The 22784-nt window shown below is 43.6% G+C and overlaps 1 protein-coding gene across 12 annotated transcripts in view; it reads left to right on the top strand.

The window, feature by feature from the left end:
• WIPF3 (WAS/WASL interacting protein family member 3) overlaps positions 1-22784 on the top strand; it is a 79937-nt gene that overhangs the window by 18162 nt on the left and 38991 nt on the right. The gene's annotated exons all lie outside the window — the stretch shown is intronic.

Genomic DNA, 22784 nt, shown 5'->3' with positions numbered 1-22784 from the left:
TGAAAGCTACAGATGCCATGGTGATAGGACGTGCAGAGGCAGGGCTGCCCGGGGTGGTGTGAGCCCTGACAGCAGGAGCCAGGAATAGAGCCTCGCCCTGAGTGCACGCCTCTCTTCAGATGACAGGGCCATGGGAATATAGGTTATGAAAGGGGGGCCTAAGCCCCTGCTGCACAGTCACCAGCCATGGGGAGAACCAGAGTATGCCTGAGATCATAGGTCACAGGTCACCCCCTATGACCATACCTGAAATGCTGGAGCATAGACCTGCCTAAAACATGGCCCTTGCCTCTGCAGAGAGTGGAAAGAAAGCACATAACGTGAGTTACCTCTGCAAGATCTCTGAATAACATATAGAAAGAACAGGAATAAGTACTGACGTTCCACTGCTGCGTTTGACACAAGGAAGGCTTGGAGGAGATGAACAGTTTATAAGTGGAAGAAACATACATGAAGCCAGCACAGGGGTCTTACACAGACGTACTGGCCCCGAAGAAGCATAGCTTAAAGTAACTTCAGTTCAAATACTACAACGCACCCATAAACTTAGCCAGAATAAATACATTTATTAAAATCCATCTTGTTGGGGATTTGGGAAAATAAGCCCTTTTAAGCATTGCTGGTGACATACAAGTACCTGGGACTCAGCAAATGTTGGATAAGTCTTTCTGTAGTGTTCTTTGACAAAAAGCAATAAGCCTGAATGTATTACTTTTCTCCCTGGTAGTCATGTAGTTTTATTTTTGAGATGGACAAAAGAATTTAGCCCTAAAGGAACCCAAAAAAGAGTTTATGCAAGGATGTGCACAGCAGGACTATTTATTCTAGTGAAAAATTAGATTTTAAATGGTTTATGAAAACTCAATGAACTATATTATTATGCTGTTAATTAAAAATTGCATTATGCCATAGTGTTAATTAAAAATTACATTTATAATTGTGCTGATTATGGAAAGCAGATATGGAATGATGATTTAAAAACAACACTTTTTTGTGCATCACAAAATCAGCTCTATATGTAATAAATAGCAAAGATCAGAAGAGAATTTTGAATGCTGAGAATAAAATTTTTAACTTCATTAGGGAATTCTTTTTCTTTCAAGATGCTTAAGTTCATAATAAACAAAAATAATGCTATGTTTGGTTAATGTTTTCGCATTCCCTTCCCCATTCCTAATTTTTTTCTGTCTCAGACAGATGCTGATCTGTTTAGGAGGAAAATAGCCATGTAAATTTTGATTTTTTTTCAAACATTTTTTACAGTCTGGAAAAATATGTACAATGCATCTTGTAGGCAAAGAATTAACAATCTTAGTGTATAAAGAGCTCTTGCAGATCAATATAGAAAGGATGAATAGAAAAATGGGCCCAAGATATGACCAGTTGGAAGAAACACAAATGTTTTGACCTCACTACAATTGGATAAACACAAGTTAAAATAATGAGAAACCATTTTCATCTATCAGTTTGGTGATAGTACTTTTGTTGCCTGGAGTGTTAGGAACCAGGCATGTATAATGGTTGGTTTATTTATTTATTTATTTGCTGCTACAGGCACATTCACCCCCCGTCACACACAAGGTTGGATGATATGATTTAAGAAGCTGGTGGCCTGGTGGATGGGCTTTGGGCTCTTTTGATTCTGGCATTTGTTTCCCATTTGACCTATATAGGCACTTATATACCAAGCACTTATAAAGCTTAATAGGAGCATAAATTGGTATATTCCCTAAAACAAAACTTGGTAACATGGATCAAATCCCTTTTAAAAATGGTTGTACTTGATGACCTAGTTTCACTTCAAATTTCCTTGAAGTAACTCATCATAACTATACAGAAACACTTAGCTATGGGGTATTAATGAAAGCATTACTTGTAATAGCAACCAAAAAAGAAAGGGAATATTTAAAAGCAGAAGATTTAATAAAAAATGATTATCCACAAAAGAGTATACTAAACAGCCACTGAAAAACCATATCAAAGTTATTTTGTAACTTCCAGTGTCACAATGGACTCAGGCAAGGATCATCTGTGAAAGCTAAAATTACTTAGTGAAAGGTTTTGGGGAGCGGGACATTCACAGGATCCCAAGTATCACCCACAGACTACTTTTAATACAAAGGGGGAAATGTACCTTTAACATGGATTAAATTTAGTGTCCTTCTCATGGAACGACCTTTATCACAAGCCTTTTGCCGTGATGCGACAAGACAGTCATAGCATCAGAGTTCCCGTCGTGGCTCGGGGGTAACGAACCTGACTAGTATCCGTGAGGATGTGGGTGTGATCCCTGGCCTCTGCTCAGTGCGTTAAGGATCCAGCGTTGCCGTGAACTGTGGGCTAGGTCACAGACACGGCTGGGATCCCACATTTCTGTGGCTGTGGTGTGGGCCGGCAACTATAGCTCCAATTCAAACCCTAGCCTGGGACCTTCCATATGCCACAGGTGTGGCCCTAAAAAAGACAAAAAGAAAAAGAAATTCATAGCATCATCCTGCAGTAACCTGCCAAAAATGAGTGTTCTCTGAGCAGGTAACTAGACATATCTAGAATGTGGGACCTTCCATAATAGAGGTTGTAGAAAACTTAGAGCAGAACCCATGATCCAGTGTTGGTACCGTTCTCCAGCTAAGAATAGTTTTTACATTTTCAAGTGATTGAAAAAAAATCAAAAGAAAATAATATTTCATAACACATGAACAATATATGAAATTCAATTTTCAGTCCTTAATTAAAGTTTTGTTGGATCTCAGCCATGCTCATGCATTTACATATTGTCTGCTGTGGCTGCTTTTATGTGACAGGGACAAAGCACCAATTAAACAACATATTATTGCCCTCCCAAAATTCTATTCTCACTAGTTGAGCTGTGTTTTCAAAACTATACTTGATCATTATTATTATTATTATATTTTGGATTTCATCAGTAGAAATTTTTGTAGAAAATGTGTTTTCTTTTTGTTACGTGGTACTTACAAAACATCCATGATTTTGCCTCTTGGTTCACAGCGTAAAATACTTACTCTCTGACCCTTGATGGAAAAAGTTTGCCAACATGTGTCCTACAAGAGAGCTGTCTGTCTTCATTCAGCCTTCCTTTGGTTACCAGCAGGTGGTCATCATCTTGGTACACTTGGCATCAGATTATGTCCCTTCCCTGGATCACTTTTCAAGGACTTCCCATGCCCCTCGGAACTGCAGCCCACTCCACCTGCAGGACCTGGCCCCTCCCTACCTCTCAAACCTCCTAGTGTTTCCCTCTGCCCAAGCCTCCCAGTACAGGACTTGAGCAGAGCGGGTCCTCCTGCCTGGAAAGCTCTTTCTGCTTGGCTCAACCCAGATGTCACTTCCTTGAAGCATCATTTCCCCACTCTGCACACTGGCGTTAATAGCCTACTTTTAGACCCCTCCTTTTAAGTTCATTTTTATTTGATGGCAGTCTGCCTTTTCCGTTTTGTAGTCTTTTCTGTCCTTAGGGCCTGGATCACAATAGGCGCGCCACTCAATGAATGTCTGTGTAAATAAGATTAGGAAATGGAGTTAAACTCCTCATAAGTAATGTTTAAACATCAGGACTTTAAACATCTCTGCTCGTGGACCAGCATGGCAGATTTTATTGGAAGTAATCTTTGCAAGGAGGGGGCATTTTGTGTGATGTGCCTGATCCTCTGTGATGAAAAGCATCCCCTTCAGGTTTCACATTAGCTCTGGAAGATCTGGGGCTTAGACCAAAGCTAAAAGTTCTTTGATTTTTCCCTCCCAACTTCTCACCTCTCCCCTTCCTGCCGTTCCTGTCCTCATCTCCTGTTTTTCCCTGACAGGCATCTTTTGGAACCAAGAGAAGGGCCGTTTTGGAGCAGATGCTCTAACTAAAAGCCAGATAAGTCTTGTCATCTAGTTTCCTTTCTTTTCCTGCCACCCATGTCCCATCTTTTGAGCTCTACTCCTTTGTCTTATCCCTGTAAAATCCAGTAATGGGAGCTCTCTTGTGACACAGTGGGTAAGGATCCAGTGTTGTCACTGCAGTGGCTTGAGGTCTCTGCTATGGCACGAGCTTGAGCCCTGGCCCAGGAACTTCCGCATGCTGCAGGCTTGGCCTAAACAAATAAATAAAAATAAAATCCAGTAACAATGTCAGAATTGCCTGCATGGTACCTTGGTCCACTTATAATTAAATTATTGTTGCTTTGGTTACAGGATGTAGCTTTTAAAAAATCTAAAGAAAACACCCTGGATTCGGTTTTTGAAATGTGGCAGAATTTTACTGAGCTTTTGTTTTCAAATCAATTTTGGCCCCTTGGCAGTGGCCCAGAGGTAAGAATAAACTCTTTGAGGGCCTGTGATTTCTGGGTGTTTTTTGGCCACAATTGTATAACACTCTCTGCAGAAGAGGAAGGGATTGTATGTACCTCTGACCAGCTAATAAAGCTGTTGGGTTGCCCAGGCAAACCTTGACAGTAGGGTCATGGCCACAGCATGTGTGTTTAACTTAAAAGGAGATTTGTGAATTTCTGTAGCATAATTTTTTAATGTTGCTGTTCAAGCGTCAGCATCCCAAGAAGGAAGTAGTTCTAGGGGAAGCTGGTGTTGGTAATCATTTATTTACCATGAAAAGTAAAACTCTGAGTAGAAAGACACCATGGTGCCAGATACTCCCAGAACAGGCAGGCTTTGCAGCAGATTTCCTTGGTCAGGGATCCACGTTTAAGAAAGTGCTGGAGAAAAATGCCAGTGAGATGCATATCGGGGCCTCTCACTGCTCTGCTCCCTTGTTACTCTGCCAGAGTCTTTGTTTGCATTCAGGGAACTCACTGAGATAATTTTTCTCCTTGTAGTGTAAGGATTGCATGATTCATGGGCGAGGTAGACTTTCCAGGGTCAGGAAATAACAGCTGTGACTTACACTGGGAGGTTTTCCCACCGTCTCTAGGATGCAGGAGCTCATGGGGTATAAAAAAACATGTCAATCTGTGAAAGAAAATGTGGGAAATGGAGTGGTATCTGAAGTCCCACGAGAGCCTCTTTTGGAGTTTTGTGTTTGCTGTGGTTAAAAAAAAAAAAAGGCAGGGGTCGGGGGCCTTAGGTAGAAGGAGGCTCAGGAGAATTGCCTATTACCCTATATTCTGGAAAAGGTAATTTGCATGTTGACTGGTGCATTTGGAATAATGAGAGGCTTAAAAAATCTTAAATACTGTCAGTCACTTAGATTTTCCTGACACTCTGGTGCTTTGATTAGTGTGGCTAATGAGGGATTGGGGACATTTACCCAGGGTTGACCGTGGCCACGGGGACAAGGGGAAGACTTTTGCATTTTAGGCCAAGCTATTAGGATAGTATTAAACTGACATGCGGTCTCTGCCTAACAGTTTGCAAAAATGCACGTTTGTCTTCAAGTAATTTTAAGAACGTGATTCTCCCTCTCTTCTCTGCTGGTTTGCACCCGAAAGCAGTAACACGGCTTTGGGGGCGGGGGGGCGGGGGCGGGGAGGGGGAACAGGCAGGCTTTGCAGCAGATTTCCTTGGTCTGCGAGAGAGGTGTGGCAGGACCTGCCACTCATACTTCCAAAGGGCCATTCAGGACCGTATTTCAATGTGTTCTTTTTCACAGCTGTGAGGTAGGAGGGGTGGCAGGCAAAAAAGGAGAAGCTTGCCATGGTGTGCTGGAGGCAGCGATTGTGTACTAAGAATGCCTGGGACTTGGCGAGAAAAGCCTGTGAGCGCTTGGTAAAGGCCTTTATCAAATTGCACAGGCGCCCAAGACCTTAAGCCACTCACGTAGTATCTGCGCCGAGGGATGTGGCAGGAAGGTGCCATGGGCTGTGAGGCCAACGGGTGGCCCTCGAAAGCCTCAGCCACTTCAGGGGCAATGATTCCTAACTGGGGCTTTATTTAAACCCGAATCTGCTGGCTCTTTCCTTTGAGATCCTTTACAATCACAGTGTAACTAACAGCTCTTAGAAAAACTGCGTGTGAACCGCCCTTTCCCCCCAGGGTTGTCTTTTCGTATACGCACTGCTGTGCTGAGAAGGGCCCCCCGTGGCTCAGAGCCTGGGATTCAACCCCTTCCTCCAAACTGCTCCTTCCTTTCTTGCCATTAAAGGAGGAAAATTACCAACATCAGGTTGTTGCTGGCAATCAGATATCCAGCCGTGACCCCGTCTAGAAACCTGCAAGCAAGGGGTGCTTGCTGGGACCCTCCCAGCAGGAGCCCCAAGCACGTAACGTGGATTATCTAAATTCATATTTACAGCAAGCACTCCAGTGAGGTGGGATGGTAGTGCCTGTTTACAGATGAGGAAGCTGAGGCACAGAGCGATTATTAAAGTGCCCGATGTCACACAGCCAGTAAGTGGTGGTGTCTGGATTCCTCCCCAGGCCCTCTGAGATCCCTACTGCTCTGTGCCCTGTGGCTTCCAAAGGCATGTGCAGGTGGACTCAGCAGCACTGATGACTATAGCATCAAACACTTATGTCGTGATTGGCGTATGCTCTGTGTTGTTCTAGCTGCTTAGCACATAATCAAGGTAATCCTCACAGCAACCCTTTGAGGCAGGTGCTGTTTTTCTCATTTGATGGATGAGTTAACTGAAGCACAGAAGAGCAATGACCTACCCTGGATGGCACAGCTAGTAACTGGCAGAGCCTTGGTTTGCAGGCTAGCTGAGTGGCGCCAGAATCCCTGTCCTGAACCACTAAACCAGCTGCCCTTTAACGTAGACCTTCTCAGGGGTTACCCCGCCCCTTGAATCTAAGAGCCAGGAGGTCAGTGGTTTCCCATTCTCACACCCAGAACAGAGCTCCCAAATTTCTTCCTGTTTCCCCAAGCCTCCACCTACGATTACTCTTTTTTTTTTTTTTTTTCTCTTTCCTTGTCTTGTCTTTATGGTTCTGTCATTTCCCCTCACTTGGTAATTGGATTTTTTCTCCTTTTTATTGGGGAAAACATTTTGCAAGATACCCTCTGAATAAAACCCATGCTTTAAAAGCAGAGAATTGGCTTTAAAGAAGTGGGTACAATGCAAAGGAACTCAGGGTTTTTTTTGTTTGTTTGTTTTGCCATTTTCTTGGGCCACTACTGCAGCATATGGAGGTTCCCAGGCTAGGGGTCGAATCAGAGCTGTAGCCACCAGCCTACACCAGAGCCACAGCAACACGGGATCTGAGCCGCGTCTGCAACCTACACTACAGCTCACAGCAACACTGGATCCTTAACCCACTGAGCAAGGCCAGGGATCGAACCCGCAACCTCATGGTTCCTAGTTGGATTCGCTAACCACTGAGCCACAACGGGAACTCTGGAACTTAGTTTTGTCTTGTCTTTGGTTTAGAGCTGGGCTGTTTTTATGGGCTCAGGAAAGCGGGGTCTCTGGTAGTAATGCTAATGTTTATTGTCTCGCACATAGTGGAGACCGTAAATGTCTCGGAGCTCAGTCACTGCAGACTGTGTCCTTAACCTTGACCAAGCTGTCATGCAAACTTACTGAGCTTTTGCTGCGTAGAATTACCCAGTCTCTACTTCTGAAGAGTTGAGAATCAGAATCCAGAGATGACTGGGCTCAGTCATGGAAGCGCTGAAAGTGTAATTGATTACTCCAGGCCAGAATTTTTCCCTTGCATTGCTTCTTCATTATGTATTTCTTGCATATGGAACCCTTGAAGTCTCATCTTTAAAGAGTCCTCCTGTCCCCTGGATTAGTCACCTTTCATCTTCCTAAGCTTACTTCTCTGAGCATTGGGTGCTAGATAGGTTTTGCTATTGTTTTGAGTTCTCTCCTGAACAGACAAGTGGAGGGATGGAAGGATCTTGGGGCCAGTGAGCAATTAGTGGGTGAGTCTCTAAGACATAGGGTCTGTGCCAAGATCAGAACTAGGCACATAGTAGGTGCTCAGTACCTAGCGTGACTTCTCAAACTAGTGAGTTTAGTGAAGATCCTGTAATTCATGAAGCAAACCTTCTGTGAAGCAACCACCACTAGGTTGTATCTTCCACCTGCCTAAGCCTTGAAAGCCAGAAACATTCTGTGTGTGTCCTGTCCGAACACCATCACCGAGTCACATCTCACTAAGAATATTTTATAAAGCAAATACAGCAACACATTTAGGCTTAGCACAAGGTAACACTGGGGTGTTATTTTTAAAGCCAAAAAATGTCCTTTGGTACAACTTTCCTGATTCCAATTTGTTCTTGTTTCTAAGAGAATAGACTGCGTACCTTTGCTTTACATAAAGACATTTAAAATCCCAGGGAATGCAACACAGTGTGCCCTTCTTGCACGTGTAACGATAGATTTCCATCGGGATAAGGTCTGGTCACAACGGAGGAGTACAAATGTGTTTTCAAGCTGGTGAAAGCAGGAGTCCACCTTACCACAGAGGGTGTTGAAAACACAAAGGTGAAAAGCATGTCTGTTCCTGCGTCACCTGTCATCTGTCATCCGTTCAGCACTCAGTGTGCACGGCTGTGGTTTCACCAGGGATCATGTAATGAAGCAGTGTGGTGCGTTCAGAAACAAAAACAAACGCATGTGGGCTTTGGAGTCCTGCACGCTGGAAATGGAATCCCTGCCGTGTGGTTTATTAGCTCCATGGTGTCAAGCAAATTACCTAGTAACTCTGAGTCTCAGTTTCCTCATTTGTAAATGGGAACAATAACTGCCACTTCCTAGGGCACTGCCCTGGGGAGCTCCAGGGAGGGAGGGCTTTTCATCCCCTTCTCTCGGTGTGTGGACATCTGAGCGGTGCCTGCATGTTGTAGGCATTCACCGTGTCCGTGTATGTTGTTGTGAGAATCTAATAAGAGAACAAGAGGAGCTCTTCTTTACCCTGTGCCTGCTTAGTCAAGGGCAGCTACTCTTACCCCAAGGACCAGGAAACAACTGGGCAAGGAACCAGATCTGGGACTGATAAAGGAGGGCAAAGGCCCTTATGGTCAGTATGGGCTGGAGGACAGACACCAGAAGTCAAGATCAAGGTTGGAAGTCTGAGTTTTTCAAAGTGGAGAGTCAGGCCAACAGTTGGAAAATGGCCCCAAAACAGGTGGTTCCAGTCCACTGTGCCGGGACCTGCTCCTACAGCACGAGTCTGAAGAGCTGAATGGCGGACCCTCTCTCGCTCTATGTGGGGTGGCCTGAGTCCATGGGGTACCCATGGGGTGGGGGTGGTGGGGGCACCTGGAATCAACCACAGTTTAGAGTAATGAGCCCTGGGCAATGGGACCCTGGGATCGAGGCTGTGAGCGAGGAGCACATGGAGATCCGAGATCCGGGGGTGCCCTTTCGGATCCACTCCAGTGAAAGGGCAGCCTGATTCAGATATTTTAAACATTTAGAGGAGGCTCTGTTTTCTCAGCTGCTGTTTGGTTTGTCATTTTACACATAGCTTCGGCAGCAGCGGGCCAAGAAGCTGCCTAGGGGAAGGGTACACGTTTCCCTGGAAGGTTTAATGGTGATACTTGGGCAAGAATTATAGATCGCCTGGCTCTGAGCTCCTCTCTAAAGCAAAGAAAGGTAGTCTTTGGGCCTTGTTGCACCTTGGGGATGCTAAGATTCAAATGGCTTGGTCTCTCTCTGCCTGGCCCAAACATTTACTTAAAACTCTACTGACCCGGGTAATTTGAACAGTGACAGGATATTAGTTGATATCAACAAAGTATAATTTTATTTGGTAGTATTGTTGTTACATTTTGAAGAGCTATTTTCTTTGATAGCATACAATGTCAGATATATGTTTTTTACTAAGCAAGGATTTAAAGGCGAAAAGCAGATCAGGGTAAAGATAAAACAAGATTGGGAGTTCCCGTCGCGGCACAGTGGTTAACAAATCCAGCTAGGGACCATGGGGTTGCAGGTTTGATCCCTGACCTCGCTCAGTGGGTTGGGCATCCGGCGTTGCTGTGGGCTGTGGTGTGGGCCGGTGGCTACATCTCCGATTCGACCCCTAGCCTGGGAACCTCCATGTGCCGCGGGAGCGGCCCTAGAAAAGGCAAAAAGCCAAATTAAAAAAAAAGAAAAAAAAAAACAAGATTGGGCTGTGAGTTGTTACTTCAAAAAAAATTGTTGAAGCTGGATGATGGTACAGGGGCCACATTGAAGTACTCAACCTTTTGTATATGTTTATTTTCCATAATAAAAAAGTTTTAATGGACATCAACACCTTAAAATACACAAAGATGATTTATTAAAAATCCAGGAGGAAGTTATGTATCATGCTTTCACTAATTCAAAAGGATGTTTGAGACCGTCTGTTATATGTTTTTTCTTCTTCTTCTTATGGCTGCACCTGCAGCATATGGAAGTTCCTGGGCCAGGGGGCAGAATCTGAGCTGCAGTTGAGGCCTACGCCACAGCCACAGCAACACCACATCTGAGCTACGTCTGTGCACCACACAGCAGATCCTTAGCCCACTGAGCGAGGCCAGGGATTGAACCTGCATCCTCACCAAGACGATGTCGGGTCCTTAACCCACTGAGCTACAGCAGGAACTCCTACGTGTTTTTTAATTAAAAAAAAAAACAACCTTTGCAGGCACAGAACGTCTGCTTAAAATGATCTGTGTTGCCTCCTTCACCTACATAATCTGGCTTCTGGTTTTCCAAGGATTCATGCTAAGATTTTTAGTGTCATTTTCAGCAGAGGTGTCATCCCTAATCACTGAGTTGATTTATGGAATTTTCTTTTTCCTCCTAAGACATAGAATTGCTACAGGTGACTTTGAATAGGAGTGTCAGGCAGCTGAGCGGCTGGAGGTCACAATCTCCCTTGCTACTTTTTATTTAAATAAACCTCGAGGCCTGGCGTAAATACCAGATAACTAACAATGGTTTGTGAAACTGTTGCATGTGCTGTCCTCTGCTTGGGTACAAGGACACCCTGCACTAGTGGTGTGTTCTCCTTATACAAAACACAGAGGACGTGGTGGGAATTATTGAAGCAAAGCTTTCCCAGCCATCAATTCTTCTCAACACCAAGGTCACCAGATATGGAAATTTTTTCACCTTCAGCATCGTCTCCTCTCTCACCAAATGCCTCTTATGGTTGTTTGCGGAAGGATTCAGGGGATGGTGAAGGGAAACGACCTTTAAAACCTACTCTGAGGTGTTCCTGTTGTGGGTCAGCCGGTTAAGAACCCAACAGAGTGTCCATGAGGATGCAGGTTCAATCCCTGGCCCCATTCAGTGGGTTGAGGATCCAGCATTGCTGTAAGCTGTGGCCAAGGTCGCAGATGAGGCTTGGATTCAGTGTGGCCATGGCTGTGGCGTAGGGCACTCTTGGCCTGGGAATTTCCATGTGCCACAAGTGTGGCCGTAAAAAAAATTAAAAATAAAAATAAATAAACCCACTCTGTTGCAAAACCTTTGGCCATGAAGATAGCTTGGAAAGTGTGTTACAGCTTAAATAAAAACAAAACCCCAAACCTGTAGGTCCCTGAGCAGGTGAACAGTGATTCTCAAGAGGTCAGGTTATAGGGTACCTGGGACTTTTTAACTCTCACAACTATGAGATACAGATTTTTATTCTTTTGGCACTGCAGACTGTCAGATTTTCTGGAAGAAAGTATTGGTTTGACTGGAAGAAAGAAAGAAAAGTACAGTAATGCTGGGGCCTGGATCTATGACAGGAAGGGAGTGTCGCTGCCCCTGGAGGCCGGAGGCTGGGCACACAGGGCAGAAGGGCCAGCACAGCCCACACCTGTAGCTCAGGGGCCCCTCCTGCAAATGCAACTGGGGGTGGTAAACGAACTGCTTTTTTTTTTTTTTTTAACCATTAATTCACAACTGTTTGCTAAAAATGTGCACCAAATGTGCATTACTATATCCAATAGAAAGGGTTTTTTTTGTTTGTTTTTTGTTTAGAAAAGAAGCCAGTTGCTAAGGGAGAAAGACACACTGGAAGTGTGGTCTGTCTCTGCTCACTACTTCCAAGGTGATTGGAGATTTGGACCTACCCAGGGGAGCATGTCACCCTCCTTCCCCACCTCGAGAATCACTGGGAAAAGCCGGGTGGGAGAGGGGACCGTGGAGCGTCACCATCAGTAATAAGGGTGATGGGGGGCCAAGAGCACTGTGCCCAGTGCCCCCACCCCCACCCTCCATTGGAGCAAGACTCCCCGGGTTTCACACTCTTCTCTCCAGTACAGTAGACCCGCCCTAGTCACATCTGGCCATGCCAGGCCTTCTCGTCAGTTCCATCCTCCTTAGTGGGACTTGACCCAGGAGCCCTCAGTTTCTGTGCCAGGGAAGGCTACCCTCGGGAGGATACTGAGAAAGGGGTGGGGAGACAGAGATGGCCATTTCCCTTTGGCCCCGGGCTCTGCAGAGCAAGATGGGAGGGTCATTTCCTGGTGTCCTGGGTTTTCTCTTTGGCGCAGTGGTCTTCCCATTTCCATTCCAGTAATTTCTCAGCAGCCTGCAGTCGCAGCAGTCTTTCCTTTCTTGGATCCATCCCTTTAGCCCAACCTCCTCTTCCTTTGTTTGAGCAGACGTTTCATTGATACAGCTATTCCTGACCCTCCTCTGGGAAAAGCCATGGCTGCTGCTCCTCCTCAAGGCCATTCAGGTCCACGCCCTTCCTCCACTGACATAGCTTAACATGAATAATAATGTGTTTTGTGTTCGGGGCACATAAATTGCCCACTATTTACAGGGCCAGACTTGGCCTGTTTGGATAGATAAGAGCAGTCGTCAAGGGATTGACCTATAAGGTTCAAGGAACCTTGTGAAGTTCACCAGTCTTCCTTCCGGCTGCACTTTGGCACATGGGGGTGAAGGCTATTGGTGAGACCAGCCACGTGCCCTTGCAGGTTGAGTGGCTCCAAGCAGGAGCCCCAGGAGCTGAGCTTCCTGCATGTCTGCCTCACCCATGCCCTGTGTGCGACCTTGACTTCTCTGCCTTTCACCTCTCAGGCCACACAGTGGGGACAATCCTATGGGGAGAGCGGTAGGGTCACTGTTGATTTTTTTAAATTTTATTTTTTCCTTTGTTTCATTTTAATTTTTGCTAGGTAATAAAATTTAAAAAAAAAAAAAAAAAAAAAAGCTTTTCTAAGGTTTTAAGCACGTTCTTTAAAAGGCTGTGTTCTCGAGGGCCGAATCGGGGAGGCCAGGGAAGGGGAGAAAAGGGGACTTAACCACACCTCCCCAGCCTCCTAAGGAGGCTGCGAGGAACTGGTGAGATTCCACATGAAAACGGTTTACCCTCTTTACTTCTGAAATCAGTGCATTTCACCAAACCTCTGGTTCTCTATGCTGGCAAATAGAGTTGGCATACCTCATGCCAGTGATGATGACCCTTCTAGAGGTGACATATGGCGGTCAAGACTTCTGAGCTAGAGTTCCTGTGTGCCTTTCTTGGAAATTGTATAGCCTTAGGCAAATGACTTAAACTTTCTGGTTTTGTTCTCAATGAAAATACTATTTGCTTCACCATGTTGATGTGAAAACTAAATGAATAAATATATGTAAAGTGCTTAGCAGGAAATAAAAACCAAGGAAGTGTTGGTTGGTGGTGTTGTTATTGTGTATATGGATGCTCTTTTTCCTTAAAAAAAAAAAAAAGAAGCGCATCCATATGTACATTTTCCTGGCTTTAGAATTCCTCTAAGTCGTCGCAAGATGAAAGCTCATATTTCACTGTGCGTTCATGTCTGGGAAGCATCTCACCAAGTTAAAACACCCTTATATTAACACTGCAGATGATCTGTTTATCATCTGTCTTCACTGCGTGTTGATAAACTCCCTAAGGACGGAGATCCTGCCAGCCTTGCCCTTCATGGAACAAGCAATGCTGAGTGGTGGTGGTGGCCTGGGGAGCTGCTCCGGAAATTCGTGTTGAGTGAAGGAGCATGCACCCTCCCTAGGTCTCGCTGACACCAAAGCTCAGGTTACACAGCCAGGCCACCTGCTGCTGGTGACATCAATATAAAAAGAATTTTAAATGTTGCACCAGAGATGTGCTCCTCCCAGCATTTTCTTTGTATTTTTAGAACATTATTCTGAGGCCGTCAAAGGAATTTTCAGCTGTGGGCTCAGTTCCTTAATCCCCAGGGAGATGAAATTGGAAGCTCAAATGTGGAGTGTGGCCTTCTGAGGTGCAGTACTGACGTCTACGTGTACTTATCAATATTAATGTTTCATTATGGTGAGGACAGTGTGACAACAGGCCGGCTACATTTAACATCTCTTTGGCCTTGACACGTTGTTATAATGAGTCAGGGTCAGATTGGGTGTCCTGTTTTACAAATGAGGAACTCAGACCCACTGAGGCATGCAGAAGACCTGGAAGTAGAATAAGCAACTAAGCCAAGTTGCTTTGTTGACAGTAACCAAGTTCTTTTTGGTAAATGTCAGAGGCACTTAGTAGTGGGAGGGGTGGACGGTTACACCGCCCGGACATTGCATCCTAGACCCAACATGTTAGGAGCTAAATTGTGTCCCCCTCTAAATTCATATGTGACTGATAGGGCCTCTAAAGAGGAAACTAGGGTTAAACAAAGTGATTAGGGTGGGCCCTAATCCAATATGATGGACATCTTTCGAGGAGGAGATTAGGACACAGACACACACACACGGGGAAGACCGTGTGAAGACACAGGGAAGACGGCTGTCTGCAAGCCAAGGGGAGAGGCTTCAGGAGAAACCAGCCCTGCCCACACCTTGATCTTCAATGTCTAGCCTCCAGGGCTGTGAGAAAATAAATTTTTGTTGTTTAAGCTTCCCAGGCTGTGGGTCTTTTGTTATCGCAACCCCAGCAAACATATCCACAAGGCCTGTATTAGAAGCAGGTATAGAAACCACTCACCAACTCCATCAGCTCATTGATAGCCAGTTCCTGTCCTTTCGGCTCCTCTGCCACACCAGGAGGAGAGGTCTCTAGTTCCAGAGGCAGCCCTCCCCAGACAGAATCTGCAGCTTGCATCTTCATTCCCTGCTGTGTAGGCACATCTTTTATCCCAAGGTTTAGTGCTTTTTTTTTTTTTTTTTCTTTTTTTTTCTGTTTTGCCCTTACTTCTGTCTAATGTTGTCAACTCTTCAGAAAATGCAGACTCTCTGATTAGCAGGGGCCTTCTGCCTCTAAGACCTTTGAGGCTTTTGTTTCTAATGACATGAACTGCTGAGTATGCTGCAAGAGTAATGCATTTTAGAATCAATGAATAGATAATTTCTATTTCTAGAAGCGTATGTGGAGAGTTGCATCTAATCCTTGCCACCTTAGATCGTTTTAGTGTCCATTATAGGATGATCTTTCGGCATTGCAAATCAAACTACTCTGCTCTCAGGCCACACAGCACGTGTTGATTCCCTTCTTGACCTTGTTGTTACTGATTCTTGCTGAACCCATGGGGCTCAGTTACGGCTAGTGCCAGGGTAAGCCTCTCTGGCTTGTAATAGAAAATGGGCTCATACCCTTGGACAGAGGAGGATAGGGTGGGATTCATGAACCGCATGGGCATTATAAGAAGTTTGAGAAATTTTTTTTTTTTTTTTTTACTTTAGTCACATTTCGTTAGTAACTTTTTTATTTTTTATGTGTGTGTGTGTGTATGCAGAAATTACCAAGCCAGGGATTGAACCTGAGCCACAGCAATGACAATACCAAATCCTTAACCTCTAGGCCACCTGGGAACTCCAGTAGATGTTAAACGCTGCCAGTCAGTAGGCTTATTGACCTGGTTTATCAGGTGTCTAATTCATTTGTTAGCAAAATAAATTAAAAAGTCCTGTTCAGGCATCCGCCAATTCAGTGATAAAACCCACCTTCTAGATCTCCGCCTCCTGGGGACAGGCTGTTGGCTGTTGGTGTAATCCGTGGCTTCCATTGTTCCTTGACCTGTCTACCCCATGACTTTGATGAATAGAGTGCTTCAATATCATGATTTTCAGGAGTTCCCCTTGTGGCTCAGTGGTTAACGAAGCCAATTAGTATCCATGAGGATGCAGATTCGATCCCTGGCCTCACTCGATGGGTTAAGGATCCGGTGTTGCCATGAGCTGTGGTCTAGGTCACAGACACGGCTCGGATCTGGTGTTGCCATGGCTTAGGCCAGTGGCTATAACTCCAATTTGACCCCTAGCCTGGGAACCTCCATATGCCATGGGTGTGGCCCTAGAAAAAAAAAAAAGAGAGAGAGAGAAAAATATTATGATTTTCTTTAAAATTTTTCCATGTAGTGAGTTCCCTGGTGGCCTAGTGGTTAAGGATCCAGCATTGTCAGTACCGTGGCTAAGTTTTGATGCCTGGCCCAGGAATTTCCGTGCATGGCAGGTGCAGCCAAAAAAAGAAAAAGAAAATATTTCCATGTAAACACTGAAATGTATCTGTGTGCATATGTATGTGACTCGATTTTTTTAAATAGACTATTTTTTAAAGCAGTCTTAGGTTCATAGAAAATACCGGGAATTCCATTGTACCTCCTGTCCCCACTATCAACATCTTGATGCAACTTGATTTTCCATCAAAATATGAATTCTGTGTTTTGCTAAAGGTTATCTTTAAAACCATCCCTTTGATAGCGTTGTTTCTCTACAACAGAATAAGTACCAAAAATTACTGGAGTTTTTAAAATGTAATTTTTGAAATGTTTATGTATTAACGGTTAATGTCTTACATTCATATAATGTAGTCATATTTTCTGCCAGTGCAGGTATTATTGGTTCTTAAAATGGAATTAAATGTCCTAGAGATCAGAGTAGTAGCTGGCACATCAAAGGTAGTTCGTGTTTCTTGACTCCATTGATATTCTCTTCCTTAAAGAGCCATGTGACTTCCAGAAGCTTTGTCATCTGAACCAACTCCAGCCTGGAAGAACAGCTGCCACCACTGTTGCCAGTAGCGTGGTGGTCTTTAAATGGCCTTTCCTGGGCAGGACTATAGCCCCTTTCTTAGGGTGGGAGGTTGACTTCACTGAGATGCCACGCAGGTAGCGATGTATCTATCAGTGCAAAGGAAGGCCAGTAGACAGGGAGGAATCTCAGCTTGGAGAGGCAATGGTTGTTGCATCAGCCTACGCCACTCTGATTGCATAGAGCCTCCATCAGCAGGCCTAATTTTAGGAGATGTAAGACAAAAATACTGTTGAGTGAAGTGAACTAAAAATAGATCTCCCCTTTATTCTGTTACAATTCACTTCCTCGGATGATAGGTCTGTTCCATTTAAGCAAAATTCTTTCCCCATCATAATTGTCATCAAGACATTTTGATGATTATTAAGAACAGTGAAAGCCTCCACTTCCTCCTGATTCATTGCAGCTGTCATGACCTTCGATTTATTTCCGCTCTCCTCTAGAATTGCCAGCATTCAGTGAAACAGATGCTACTGTATTTTTAAGGGAGGGTTTGAGGTGGCCCCATTTTAGTAAAAATATACAAGGAGTGTCATTAATAAATGTATGTTGTGTGAGTCACAGGCTGGGTGCCCTGGCAGCCCCCCTCTGTGATTCTTATGACAAAAATACTTGTCTTATTTTAAACCCACACCATATTTTCACATTAAATAACTGACTTTATTTTAGTGAATTTGGGGAGGTGTTTATTATATATAAGGCATTGTGCTAAGCCCTGGAAGGGTTGATTGAGACATAATTTCTGCCTTGAGGAATCTTCTTGGGGAGGACAGATACACATCGAGATGTGAAAAATGTGATCTGAGCAGCTGGCACCAGAATTCTTCTTAAGGAGGGACCTGGTTTGGGACTCATCTTGATAAACTGAGGAGGTGGGACAGGATATGGAACTTGAGAGCCGGAATGAGGCAATATTAAGGATGGCTTAACTGTAGCACAGAAAGGGGAAGAATTTGCTTTCTTCCTTAGACGTTGGGCAGAGGGGAAGGATAGTTAAGAAGGGAGTCAGAGAGGGGAGCCAAACACTGGTCTGAGGTGGGTGACTAAGGATGCTGGACCAGATGACATATCCTGTGTTGGGCTGATTAACTGCCATTTAAGAGCCAAGGATGCTCAATGCGAGGCTGCTGCTGCTTGGAATGGAAAGCCCTCCTGTTCTTCTGTGCTTTTTTTTTTTTTTTTTTGAGGGGGTGTGGGGAGAAGGGGAAGGATCACAGAAGGCTTTGAGCTGTGTTTCTGAGACCATTGAGTAGAACAAAGATAGGAGGTATGAAATCAAAGTGGGAACCTGGGAGCGAGCATGCCCATGAGGCGTAGATGCCACTGAAATTGCAGAAATCTTTGGGAGGCTCTGGGCATTCCAAGAGCATCAGGAAGGGCTCTGGGCCAGTCTCCTCTAGCCCTCAAGGACTCCGGAAGCCTTGATTGATATCTGCATATCTGGGTTAAACTTCTAAAATGTATGGCCAGTATACAGTGATGAGTTGACATGCAAAGAATTAATTCTGACTTGGATTAATTTAGGCTTCTCTGAAAGAGGCTTCATAGCTAGGCCTTGGAGGATGAATGTGATTTTTTTTCTTCTTGTCTTTTTTTTAGGGCTGCACCTGCGGCATATGTAAATTCGCAGGCTAGGGCTTGGATCAGAGCTACAGCTGCCAGCCTACACCACAGCCACAGCAACTTGGGATCTGAGCCGTGTCAGCAACCTCCACCACAGGTCACGGCAACACCAGATCCTTAACCCACTGAGGGGGGCCAAGGATCAAACCTGCGTCCTCATGGGTATTAGTCAGGTTTGCTATCGCTGAGCCATAATGGGAACAACAGTGAATGTGATTTTAAATGGCAGAGTTGGAGGAAAGAGGCATGGGATCCAGAGGGAATGCATGAGTCTTGACCTTGATTACCAAGTGCGTGACCAATATAGGGCATGGGGAACTGGGCCAGGTGGATGGGCTATAAAATGAATGTGGTAGGAGGTGGAAACGTGGACTGTGGTTAGATTCTGAAAGGCCTTAAACACCATGCCACCTGAGTTTTATCCTAATTCTGTGTCACATCCAGATCCAAAGGAAAAAAATTGGAGAAACAATATGAAAGTTTAACTAGAAAGTGGAGATTTTGAAAGCAACAGGTGCATTACGAGAGCATGTAAATTTACGACCCTGGGACCTCCCACCTCCACCTGCACACCTGAAGGCTGGCTACTCCCATTCCTAAGAACGGAGCTGTGGTTTAGGTGGTGTGGGGAGAAGTGAAACCTGGACGCAGAGGGTGGTGGTGGAACTAGAAGGAGTGGTAGGAATTTGAGACCAATTTTAGAAGTAAAGTTGCTATTAGAACATCAGGACACCAGGAGTGTAATAGAGGGAATTCTTGGTTTTGAGGTGGTTAACTCAAAGGATACTATTGAGATCCATGTCCTAGGAGGAGTAACAGGTGTATGGGTGTGTGTGTGTGTGTGTGTGTGTGTTTGGGAGATGGCATGGGGGAGATACTGAGTTTGCTTTGAATGTGTTGAGTCTAAGGCACCAGTAGGACAGTTGCATGGAGATGTCCAGCAGTCAGCTGGAAACATAGACCTGCTGCTGCAAACTCAACTCATTCTGATATGACCTATGAATATTGCCTAAGTGCCAGCAAGGCTGAAAGGAGGACTGAGTAGAGTCCAGATGTTTCTGCTCTGCTGGCACATTCCTTACCCAGCAAGTAACATGTTCCATTCAATGGCTTCCACCCACATGGATGAGGGCAATTTTTACTCAGTCTATTACTGATTCAAATGCTAGTCTCTTCGAGAAACACTCATCCACACACTCAGATGTAATGTTTTACCAGCAGTCTGGGAATCCCTTAGCCCAGTAAGTAAAATTAAAATTATCCATCACCCTTTGTAACTGTAAAGCATACACTTTGAACTCCTGTTGTTTTGGGTCAGCATTGGACATTATGTTTGAACCCTCTGCTTTGTGAAAAGAGGCCAATAATGCCCATACTATTTGCTCCATCTCTTTTCTATCTTCCACCTCTCAAATTTTCTCAGCTGTGTTTTTTATTTTTATTTTTTTAAATTATCAAATAGTAATTTTGACATTTCTAGGGGAACAGTGACAGCTCTGTGAATTACATAAAACACACATGGAGATTTGTGTAACCACCATCACAATCAGGATGTAGTGTGGTTCCATCTCCCAAAACTCTCCGCCTTTGTAATCACAGCCTCTCTATCTTTTACGCATGGCAGCGGCTCATCTGTTCTCTGCCGCTGTAGTTTTGCCTTTTCCAGAACGTCTTAGACATGTCATCATATGGTCTGCAATCACATGAGCCTAGCTTCTTCACTTGCGATTCATTCCTGTTGTGTATATCAAGGGCTCTTCCTTTTTATTTTCTTGTTTTTATTCCATTGCTGGGTAGTATGTTATTCCCTGTTAATCCATTCGCTCACTGCAGGACATTTGAGTTGTTTTCTGTTCTTGGTTACTGTGCATCAAGCTGCTGTATAAACATTCGTGTACAGGTTTTTGTATGAACCTAAGTCTTGGTTTATCTAGGGTAAATACCCATGAATGAGATTACTGGGTCATATGTGAAGTGTGTGTTTAACTTTATAGGAAACTACCAGACTGTTTGCTGGAGTGGCTGTAAACATAGCAAATCCCATCAACAATGTATGAGAGTTCCAGTGGCTCCTCATTCTCACCAGCACCTAGTACTGTCAGGTTTTTTTGTTTTGTTTTGTTTTTTGTTTTTTTCTTAGCCATTCTAATAGGTGTGAGGTGGCATCTCATCATGATTTAAATTTGTATTCCCCTAATAGCTAATGATATTGAACATCTTTTTATTTTCTATTTGTTTTCTATGTATTCTTTTAGTGAAACATCTAAGGATTTTGCCCTTTTTTTTAAAACTGGGGTTTTTATTTTTCTTACTGTTGAATTTTGAGAGTTCTGTATTTATTTAGATGCAAGTCCTTTGTTGCATCTGCAATTTGAAAATGTTTTCTCCCAGTTTGTAGCTTGTATGTTCATCCTTTTCACAGTGCCATTCTCAAAACAAAAGTTTTATTTTAGCTTTTTGATAAAGTCCAGTTTAATAATTTTTTTCTTTATGGGTTGTGCTTTTGATGTCCTAAGTACTCTTTGCCTAACTCCAGGTTACAAAGATTTCTTATATGTTTTCTTTTAAAAATGTTATAGTTTGACATATTGCACTTAGGTCTATGATCCATTTTGAACTAACTTATGTTTCAGGTGTGAGGCTTAGGTGTAGTTTCCTCTCTTTGCATATAAATGTCCAATTGTTCCAACATCTTCTGTTGAAAACACTAGCCTTTCTCTATTAGGTTGTCTTTGCACCTTCATCAAAAATCGGTTGACTGAATTTGTGTGGATCTATTTTTGAATTCTCTATTCTTTTTTTTTTTTTCTCTTTTGTCTTTTAGGGCCACACCCTCAGCATATGGAGGTTCCCAGGCTGGGGGTCCAATCAGAGCTGTGGCTGCCAGCTTATGCCACAGCAACAGCAACGCCAGATCCGAGCCGCGTCTGCGATCTACACGACAGCTCACGGCAATGCCGGATCCTTAACCCACTGATCGAGGCCAGGGGTCCAGCCCCACAACCTCATGGTTCCTAGTCGGATTCGTTTCCACTGCATCACGACGGAAACTCCTTGAATTCTCTATTCTATTCCATTAATCTATGGATCTCTCCCTTTATCAGCACCATGCCAGCTTGACTACTGTGCCTATAGTAAGTCTTAAAATCAGATAATGTGAATCCTCCAAATTTTCTTTGCCAAAATTGCTTTGGCTATTTGGTTCCTTTCCCTTTCCATATAAATTTAAGAATCAGCATGTCCATACCTATCTGAAACTCTTAGTGGGATTTTCATTAGCATTGTATTACGTTCATAGGTTAACTTGGGGGGGAATTGACATCTTTACTATGTGGAGTCCTCCAATTCATGAACATAGTATGTCTTTTCATTCAATTACATCTTTTTTATTTCACCAGCATCTTGTGGTATTTAGAATCCAAATCCTGTGGCTTTTTCCCCTTGATTTATGCAAAAGCATTTCATTTGTACTTGGAGCTATTTTAAGATATCATGGTTTTTTTTTAAAATTCCAGTTTCCGTTGTCTATTACTAATATATACAGATGTGATTAATTTCTTTTGTGTTGATTTGTATCTAGTAACCTCACTGAACTCATGCTTGCTTTTTGTGTATTGAAATTTTCTATAGAGAAAATCATGTTGTCTGTGAATAGGGACAGTTTTATTTCTTCCTTTCCAGTATGTATCCCACTTATTTCTTGTGTACTCACTAGGACTTCCATTTATGATGCTGAATAAGAGTAGTGGGAATATCTTTGCTTGGTCCTGATCTCAGAGGGAAAATATTTCCTTATTAAGTATAATTTTCGCTATAGTTTTTTTTTTTTTTGGTTGATGCTCTTTATTGAGCTAATAAAATTCCTTTTCATTCCTACGTCGATGAGTTTTTGTCATGAATGAATGTTGAATTTTATCAGATGATTTTTATGCCTCATTGTATGTAATCGTGTGATTTTTCTTCTTTAGACTGTTAATATGGTGGATTTTATTAATTGATTTTTCTATATTGAACCAGCCTTGCATTCTCAGAATAAACCCCACATTGTTATAGTTTATTATTCTTTTTTTATTTGATTCTATCAACTTATTCATAGTTAAGGATGATAACATTTGCTTCTATAATGTAATCATAGGTAAGCATTTCTTGTTTTGCCTCTAAAACAGTCTCTTAAAAGTTGAGGTATAGAGAGGTAAAGTAACTTGTCCACGTTATGCCACTAATAAACGGTGGATGCAGGATCCTATTCAAGGTGGGGGGCTCTGGAACCCTCATTTTTAACTGCAAAAAAGGCTGCCTCCCATTGATTGAAGGCTGATGGGC

This window comes from Sus scrofa, chromosome 18, assembly GCF_054392235.1.
Source record: "Sus scrofa isolate SSC_HxYL_T2T_F1_AM1 chromosome 18, Sscrofa_HxYL_maternal_Yorkshire_Landrace_v2.0, whole genome shotgun sequence".
NCBI lineage: Eukaryota > Metazoa > Chordata > Mammalia > Artiodactyla > Suidae > Sus > Sus scrofa.
This window is presented reverse-complemented; position numbering and strand designations above follow the sequence as displayed.